Source organism: Tachypleus tridentatus, chromosome 1 (assembly GCF_004210375.1).
Source record: "Tachypleus tridentatus isolate NWPU-2018 chromosome 1, ASM421037v1, whole genome shotgun sequence".
Lineage (NCBI taxonomy): Eukaryota > Metazoa > Arthropoda > Merostomata > Xiphosura > Limulidae > Tachypleus > Tachypleus tridentatus.
Genome location: NC_134825.1, coordinates 157,912,020 through 157,922,040, shown reverse-complemented (window position 1 = coordinate 157,922,040; position 10,021 = coordinate 157,912,020).

Genomic DNA, 10,021 nt, shown 5'->3' with positions numbered 1-10,021 from the left:
GGCGAGATCGCATTGCTATTTATAATGCAACAAATGTAACGAGAAATTGAATATTATTTAACCGCATATAATCTAACCTGAGGTGAAGTCAGAAAGCATTTTACGTACAGCTGTAAAAAATATATAATACTTTTAGATTTTCGATAAATTTCACTTCTGTAATTCGACAAAACCTATACAAACTAGCATATCTATAGGCCTAGGACCCACATTTACAGAGTTGCTATTTTATATCGCGGATTTAAAATTTCCATTTAATCCAAAAATGTTTATCACTTTTATGTTAACAGAACCATCCAGAAAAATAACTCCAACTCTTCTTGTTATAAACAAATCGCGGCATTTTGTAACAGGTTAGAATTTATGAACATAAAAGAACTGCGGAGAAAGCAGTCCATGTGCCACAAGCAACACAATGCACAACATAATTAAAGAGGATACAAATATTGTTTCCACAAAGTAAATGTTCAACTGTTGCGTGTTCAATGCAGTTGAAGAATGATGCGTATATTCACGCTATTCCATATGTGTCAATTAATTAGACACAGCTCTTATGGATTTATAGATGATTATACTATTGAAATTTGCATTAGGAACCATTGTTTTCGTACACTATATGGATTACGGAACAGATATAGGAAACAGTGGTGTGCTTTAAACATAGCAGTTTTACCATAAAGCCTTTTTCAATGTAAACTACGCTGCAAGACGATAGTCAAGATGCACGATCGTCAGACAAAGCACGACAAGACGTAGAAATTGGACTGTAGCAACGACATGATATTTCAAAATCGTTTTGAGATAAGGTACTCACCATCTGTAGGACAAATAGAAAAAGTAACATATTTATAGATGCATTTCATCCAATCAGCATCAAAGAGAAAATGAGTGTATTTAGTATTTTATAGATTGTTTGTTTGTTTGTTTTGGAATTTCGCACAAAGTTACTCGAGGGCTATCTGTGCTAGCCGTCCCTAAGTTAGCAGTGTCAGACCAGAGGGAAGGCAGCTAGTCATCACCACCCACCGCCAACTCTTGGGCTACTCTTTTACCAACGAGTAGTGGGATTGACCGTCACGTTATAACGCCCCCCTCCGGCTGAAAGGGCGAGCATGTTTGGCGCGACGGGGATGCGAACTCGCGACCCTCAGATTACGAGTCGCACGCCTTAACACGCTTGGCCATGCCAGGCCAAGTATTTTATTGAAGGTTTAGAATAAATTCAACAAGTAGAAAAGAAAAACCAAAGTGAAAGTCTACAGATATTTAACAAGGTGTGTAAATACAACTACAGTAAAAACTTACACATGTACATTTAGTAAGGTTTATTATTATTGTTATAGTGAAGGTTTACAAATCTTAGTGTTTGTCTGTTTGTTTGTTTGTTTTTGAATTTCGCGCAAAGCTACACGAGGGCTATCTGCACTAGTCGTCCCTATTTTAGCAGTGTAAGACTAGAGGGAAGGCAGCTAGTCATCACCATCCACAGCAAACTCTTGGGCTACTTTTTACCAACGAATAGTGGGGTTGATCATCACATTATAACGCCCCAACGGCTGAAAGAGAGATCATGTTTGGTATGACGGGGATTACGATTTGAATGCCTTAACCATCTGGCCATGCCGGGTAAATCTTAATGAAATGAGTTTGGTTTAAATTACGCGCAAAGCTACGCAATGGGCTCTTTGTGCTTTGCCTACCGCGAATATCAAAAACCGCTTTTCTGGTGTTGTTAGTCCACAGACATACCGCTGTGAGACTAGAAGGCGTGTGTGTGTGTTTCTTACAGGAAAGTTACATTGGGCTATCTGCTATGCCTACCGAGGGAAATCGAGCCCCTGATTTTAGCGTTGTAAATCCACAGATTGGGATCTGGGAGGCTAGTAAGGTGTGTATATGCTGCTAGAGGAAAAGTTTTAAAAAATTATTTTTAGGGTTGATAAATGCCTTTACAGTGAAGGATGGCAAATACCTTGTGGTTCATAAATAAGGCTAAAGTGCAGATTTAGAGAAATATATTGTAGGGTGTGTAAATCCTGTTGAACCAAAGCTTTAGAGAGAATTAGTAAGGTTTATATGTACTGTAACGGTGAAAGCTTACAATTACTCAATACAGGTTTGTACATAAAGCTATCAAAATGTTTAAAAAAATAGTTAGCCGGGCTTGTAAGTACCACTACACCGAAGGCTTGCACAAAGATGTATTTTATATGCTGCTATAATTTGTTTATAATTGAACACAAAGATACACAGCAGGTATCGAAGCGTTATTTTTAGAGTTGTAAGTCTGCAGAATGCCGCTGTGCCACTCGGGGTGGATACTAGATGGAGTGCATCTAATGAACACCACCAACTTGTGTGGTACTCTTTATCAAAGATCTAGAGTATAGTCCGTCAAAAATGATGGTATACCCATACTATATCCTAACCTCACATGTCATAGCTAACTGAAATAAATAAACTTACGAAATCAAGCTTGTCCAACAAAGATGCAGAAAAGTACAGTCGAGGAAGTCAAACGTCAGTAAATTCCTTTGTGAGTCAATCACATTTAAGATCATTCATGGTATGAATTTTTAGAGTAATCGTGAAGTGTTCATAGAATAATTATTGGTAAAAATCAAGTAGACTAACAACTTTTAATGTATGGAAAAGTTAGTATATTTTGATAACACGAAGTTCCAACTATGATTTTTTTATGTTATGTTGCTTAAGCTACAAAAGTATGACCTAATATTGTCAGTGTATGCACCGAAAAACTGAAATAAAAGGTGATAGACAAGAAGACTGAAAAACTATTTGTTGATTTCTTAACTTAGACTTTTTGTTGATTAAAAATGTTTGCTTTTATTAAAAGTATTAATGATACAACAGAAAACAACCTGAATCAGACACGATTTGACTTTAAAACTGAATCGATATATTTACTTTAACGATAGATTTTATGCATTTGGTTCTGGGCTAGGTTAAGCCACTTTACTTTGGGCTTATAATACTAACACTCACTACACTTATAAGGTTTCACGGTATCTTCTCACGCTAGGTATAAGGTGAAATTATAAAACGTAATGGAGAATATGAATGTCATACGCTAACTTATCACACAACATGATAACCAAAAGAAATGCTCCACGGTATATAGTAAAATTTCACAATATGATAAGCGAAGTGAACGTCATTTATATGACAGAAAATACGACTGTTTTTAGATATAGTTAAAATATACAGTATGATAAACGAGATGAACATCATTTAAATTACACAAAACTATGACGAGGTTAAAACTGTTTATACATATAATTAAACTATACAATATGATAAGCGACGTCAGCATTAATAGTAGGTATTGTTAGATCACACAGTAGTTAAGAAGTACCATATGAGGTAAGTGCACATCATAGTTCACAGGAGCAACTATATTCTATCTTGTCACAACAACATTATTTAATTGCAAAACAATGACATTATTAGTGGAATGTTGCATCATGTACGAAATACGTTTCTCATACAAGGACTGTAGGATGTACCTGTAGGCATTATTTGAACTTATTACTCTAACTGTGAGATTAATTTCACTAAATAAGTTGTTTTTTCGGAACGAACATCAGTTGTGATATTTGGATATATATATATATATACATTTACTTTAGTTTTTGGAGGTATATTGAAGGTCTTAGGACTCGGATTAAGCTAAATACATATATATTAATGACCTTCTCTGTGTAATTCTTGCGAGTACAGGAGTGTCTTCTTTTACTCCAGGAAGTATTTACGATATAAATACAATTGATAAATAACAAGTATTACAAGTTAAATAATTTGTGTGAGTGATGAAAATATTTTTAGTTTCATTGTGTTCTTTTATCATTTTATCAAAAGCAATTACTCTAGCAATTTTAGTTTCTGATTATCCGTATTTTAATATATCATGTCTATATTGATCCGATTACGTTACATGATAAGAAAACAATATCTTTTTCGGTAATCAGACATAACAATAAAACTGATAAAGAAAACAAAGAGATTTATTATTGTAGATATTTGAGGTCTAAGTCCTTGGGTTACTTGGTTCTGGTTCGCCTGAAACGTGTTAGTACTTATTTCTCTGAATGATATCCGTTGGTTCTTTCAAAGTAAAAAACCAACTAGTTATCGTATGTAACAATTAAGGTGATATACCTTTTTATTTACTTTTTCAAGGCCAGTCCAAATCGCGTATTTTGATATTGTAAACAGTGAGTAGATTTGATACAAGGTGGTAACCAAACAAGTGTGAAAGAGATTTGATACAAGGTGGTAACCAAACAAGTGTGAAAGAAACCTGTAACTAATTTTAGGCTGTTGAGGAACTGTTTTGCTTATCCATTTAATAAAAGACATTTGTTTATACACTTACGATTGCGTGTTCTATATGTGATCCACATTACGTTTCTATAACATGTTTACGTGTGACATTGAAGTTCACAAAGGCATTAAAAAAAATAAAACAATATTGCAGCCTTATGAAACAGTATATTATTCAGAACTCTTAAATCTCTGTCAACTGAACTTTTTCCACAAGCATCTATACACAACAGCTGACACCCAGATCCATCTGCATCAACGAATATATGAAACAGCTGCCACTTAGATCTAACTTTATGAATGTCTATATGACACAACCAGTAAAGAGAATAAACTGCACGAAAGATTATAAAACCAGTTGTCAAACAGATCTAACAACGTAAAATTTATTGAGGTGAGTTAACAACCAGGCAGAACTATATATGCGTCTATTAAAATAAAAGCAAACTACATCCAAACGGGTCAATACATATTTGCTGGACCTTCCAAACAGACACAATTGTATGGACTTCTATAACTGCCAACCTATTCAACTTTACTAACTTCTATAATTACAAAAGCAGAAGTGCAACTGTCTATTATTATTATAGCTACCGACCAGACCTAACTGTATCAACATCTATAGCTTCCAACGAGAGACCAAATTTCATAAACGTTTATAGGTGCCTATCAAATGCAAATGCACCAACATCTATAGCTTCCAACCATAGACCCAGCTGTATCAACATCTATAGCTTCCAACCAGATTCAACTGCATCAACATTATTCATAGTTGCCAACCAGTGAGTGACCCAAATGCTGTATGAACGTATGTTCGACTAGAACAGGAATTCTCAAACTGTGGTATGTAGCGTTAATATCGGTGGTACACAATACACTTAATATAAAAAAATCATAAGATTTGTAATAAATACTATCTGAAATTTCCACTACACATACACACTACACTCCTTACCATTGACTTATCAGTATGTCGTTCCCCTAAAACTGACAAAAATGATACCACATATTCTTCAATCGTGTCAGAAAAAGAGTTGCATCCTTCACATTAATGGGTAAGTGTTAAAAATATGTTTTTGTTACTGGGTTTTACCCCTTTGTAAAATTATTTCTGGATTTCTATTTTTTTTTAAATTAAATAAAAGCTGGTACCAGAGCCTAAAACGGTTGAGAATCACTGATCAAGAAGATAAGAGATCAAAAGCACCGCAGACATTTGTTGTACTAGAGCACATCGTGAGACGAAAAACATTAAATCGAGAATAACTCGCTTCGAAAATTGGAAATACGTCAAAATTATAAGCAAAGAAATAAAGACTTAAATGCTTGTAATAATCTATTTTACAAATATTAACTGACATGTCGGTATATACCTTCTCACATTTAAAACCTTATGCTTTATTGAGCAGAAAACTCAAGGGTGTCTTTAATTAATGTTTGTCTACTTTTAGAGATTAGTTGTTGATGTTGTCGTTTGTATTGGGAAAAGGTTTGAATTTGACGGGCTGGTATGCAATACTAACTGTTCGTTTGTAAGGGAGCCCGGCATGGCCAAGAGTGTTAAGGTGTTCGACTCATAATGCAAGGGTCACGGGTTCGAATCCCGGTCGCACCAAACATGCTCGCCATTTCAGCCGTGGGGACGTTATAATTTGACAGTCAATTCCACTATTCGTTGATAAAAGAAGTAGCCCAAGAGTTCGTGGTGGGTAGCGATGACTAGCTGCCTTCGCTCTATTCTTACACTGCTAAATTGGGGACGGCTAGTGCAGATAACCCTCGAGTAGCTTTGCGCGAAATTCAAAACAAACAAACGTAATTAGTTTTTCGAAAGTTGTTTGGTTGTTGGTGAAAAGAGTTTAATGTTGCATTCTGAAACTTAGTTTTGGTTAATAATGGAAAAAAATTATTTTAACATAATGTTTTTTTTAAATATTTGAATGTAACAAATACTATTTGGATATATATTTGATTGCTTTAAGGTTTAAAATGAAATGTAACACAGACTAAGTTTCAAAATAAGAACGTAATAACTATTTGATTACCAGTGAAGAAGGCTGAACTTTATATAGTTTCAAATTGAATTGTAACAATAATTGTTTGATTTTTGTACTGAAAGGCTCTCAACTTTAAGCTTCGAAACTACAATGTAACAGCAACTATTTAGTTATTTGAGAAATTTTAGCAGTTTGGTTTGAAGCGATTTTGTAAGAAAAACAATTTGGTCCTTTGTGGAAAGAAACCAATGTAAAAGCTTTAACTTTCAGTGAATGAAAATTAGTAGGCTGAACGGTGATGTTCATAATATAAGAGATTTTAGTCTTACTATATTTTTTAACTTACAATCATTTGATAAATAAGCCTTTAAGTATATTTATGTAAGTTTGATATTTTAAATATAAGAAATCTTTCAGACTTTTATTTGCTAACCGCCAGTATTTTGATAGTTAAATGGTTTGTGGTTTGTTTGTTTTTTAAATTCGCGCAAAGCTACGCGAGGACTATTTGCGCTAGCCGTCCCTAATTTAGCAGTGTAAGACTAGAAGAAAGGCAGCTAGTCATTCACACTCGCCGCCAACTCTTGGGCTACTCTTTTATTAACGAATAATGGGATTGACTGGCCCATTATAACGCCCCCACGGCTGAAAGGGCGAGCATGTTTGGAGTGAGGGGAATTCGAATCTGCGTCCCTAATATTACCATTCGTGTGCCTTAACCACCTGGCCATGCTGGGTCACACATGGTATGTGTGTTTGTTTTAAATATGAAGTTGTTTGTTATGTATGTGTTGTTTTAAACTCATAGAGGTATTATATATTATGTTTAATATCTTTATTGTTATTGTTACAAATACATGAAGACACAGAAAGTAAAGGAAATACAAACATTATAATAGAAAATATGTCATGAAAAAATAAATAAAACAACGTTACTGATAAATACAAAGTTGCGGCAAAACTTTTTAGAAAAGGACATAGAGAGTGATACACGAAATACGTCGTATTTATTAATATCAGAAAGAGTTAGAAATAAATTAGCCAGAAACATTTATTATATTTAAAATAACAGAAAAATAACATAAGAAACTGATTAAGAACAATAAAATAAAAGGGCCACTTATTATATATATATATATAATATATAGGATTAAACGAGGATTATAAGAACGATTTCCATACGCTAATACAATGATGTTTCATCTCTGACGTAAGCTGTGGCGACACGGATAATATGTTTAGCACCCACATATTTTGTTCATGGTTAGGTCCCACTAAAGTAGTTCACTTATGGCTGTGGAATAAGTCGCAAATCGTTTCGTGAAAAAAGTCCTATTTTTAAAGAGTGGCTCACTTAACCGAACTGAAGGTTAACAGAATTAACCTCTCCACAGTTTAAAATACACAGCGTGTTTGACAGCGGGGTGAGACTCAAACCTTGGACCTCCAGTTGGCAGCTCAGGACGCTAGCTATTAAGCCACGAGAGAGATGGAAGTTTATTGAAATATGGAAAGAGATCTGGGTGTACTTGAGATACTGCACCAAAAACGGGGCACATTGTGATTTGTGATTGTTGCAAGTTTCGTATGTAAAGAGTACACAGTAAAATGATCCGGCATGGTTAGGGAGTTCGATTCGTAATCTGAGAGTCGTGGGTTCTCTTTCCCCGTTACACCAACCATGCTCGCCATTTCAGCCGTGAGGGCATTATAATGTGACGGGTAATCCCACTATTTGTGGTAAAAAGGTAACCCTATAGCTGATGGCTGTGGGTGGTAATGAATAGCTATCTTCCTTCTAGTCTTACATCGCTAAATTAGGGACGGCTAGCGTAGATAGCCTTCATGTAGCTTTGAGCGAAATTCAAAAAACAAACGAGTCGTATGTCCAATTCCACAAGAGCGTTCCTAAGAACCATGAAGTACAGTGCACGTAATGTCCTCTCACGAGACATTCCTGCAAAATTATCTGCTTGTGCACTTTGTGCATATGGCTCGCACGTATGTTTAGAGTTCATGTCTATGCACAGTGCAGTGTCGCCTGAAACTGGCTTTGCCATCTGTCGCAAAGGCTTATTATAATGAAAGTTGTGATGTTGGGCACTCTCGTAAGTAATCACATCGATCAGAATAAAAGATATCGACTGTGGAAGAAGAATGCAAGTTAAAAAGGTAACACGTGACGTAGAACATCGTTTTACAAAGTGTGATTAACACTAGCTGTACGTATATCACTTTAGATATTGATAATATGAGAAGCAATTGAATAAAAGGTTGTAATCTTGATAGCTTCTGGTGAAATATGATAACCGATACACTCTCTTACAAGGTTAGATAGATTTTTTTTTCAAGTGTAATATAACACACGTATCTAGAACATGTAAAATTGATGTCGTATGTTAATATGGTTTCGTATATCGTGTTTCGTGAAAAATAAAACAAAAAATGCTAGAAAGGCAATATTATTCAATTTTCTCCAACTTTAAGGCCAAATTAAAAAAAAAAACAGGAAATAACACAATAAACACTTGTGTCAATGTGTTATGTTTTATCAACATGCATGCAAAGACGAAACCGAAGCGATAATCAAAATCAAGCACCATTTTGACTAAGACGAGTCAAAGATTTTGAGAATGAGGACAATTAGTTTACGAGGTTAAGCGTTTTTTAAATAGGCTTAACAATTTCACTTTAAACTAACGTTTCATAATCTTTCAGTACAACGTCGCCATTTTTAAATAGGCTTAACAATTTCACTTTAAACCAACGTTTCATAATCTTTTAGTGTAATGTAGCCATCATTAAATAAGCTTAACAATTTCACTTTAAACCAACGTTTAATAATCTTTCAGTATAATGTTGCCATCTTTAAATAGGCTTAACACTTTCAACCAATCTTAATTATTCTGCTCAATGATTAAGTATTTCTTGTATCCCAGTTTTAACAAAAATGTGTGTTGTCTTGCTGTTTTAACAGGAACACTTTAGTAAAGTAATATGATGTCTTACAGTTTTAACATATAAATACTATTCACTTCATTGCTGATTGTGAGATTTTGTTTGTTTCACCATGTACCACAGGTATTAAATTCAATTCTTCGTACAAAAATACTTGTCTTTCTAGCAAAATCCTGAGGTGTTCAGAAACTTACTAAAACCTGAACCAGTAGCGAACGGTTTATTTAGATTTAATAATTTGCGGTTGGCTGTAAACCGACTGATTGTATAACTTTAATATTAAATCGTATTTAACGATGCAGTAACGAACAAGCCAAAGGACTGAATGGTGAATTATAAAACTACAAATCGTTCTCTGCACGAAACGGCTCAGCATGGCTCATAATCTGAGGGTAGCTGGTTTGAATCCCCGTCACACCAAACATGCTCGCCCTTTCATCCGTGGGGGCGTCATAATGTGACGGTCAATCGCACTATTCGTTGGTAAAAGAGTAGCCCAAGAGGTGGGTGGTAATGACTAACTGCTAAATTAGGGACGGCTAGCGCAGATAGCCCTCGTGTAGCTTTTCGCGAAATTCAAAAAACAAACACACAAACTGTATGAAACTGTTTTCAATATAAGTCAGCCAAAATCAGTTAACCATGAGTCCAGAGTTCATATTACAGTTTGAAGTGCTTATATGTCAAAGTCCAGATGTTTTCCTCACAAGGACTAATTTTAT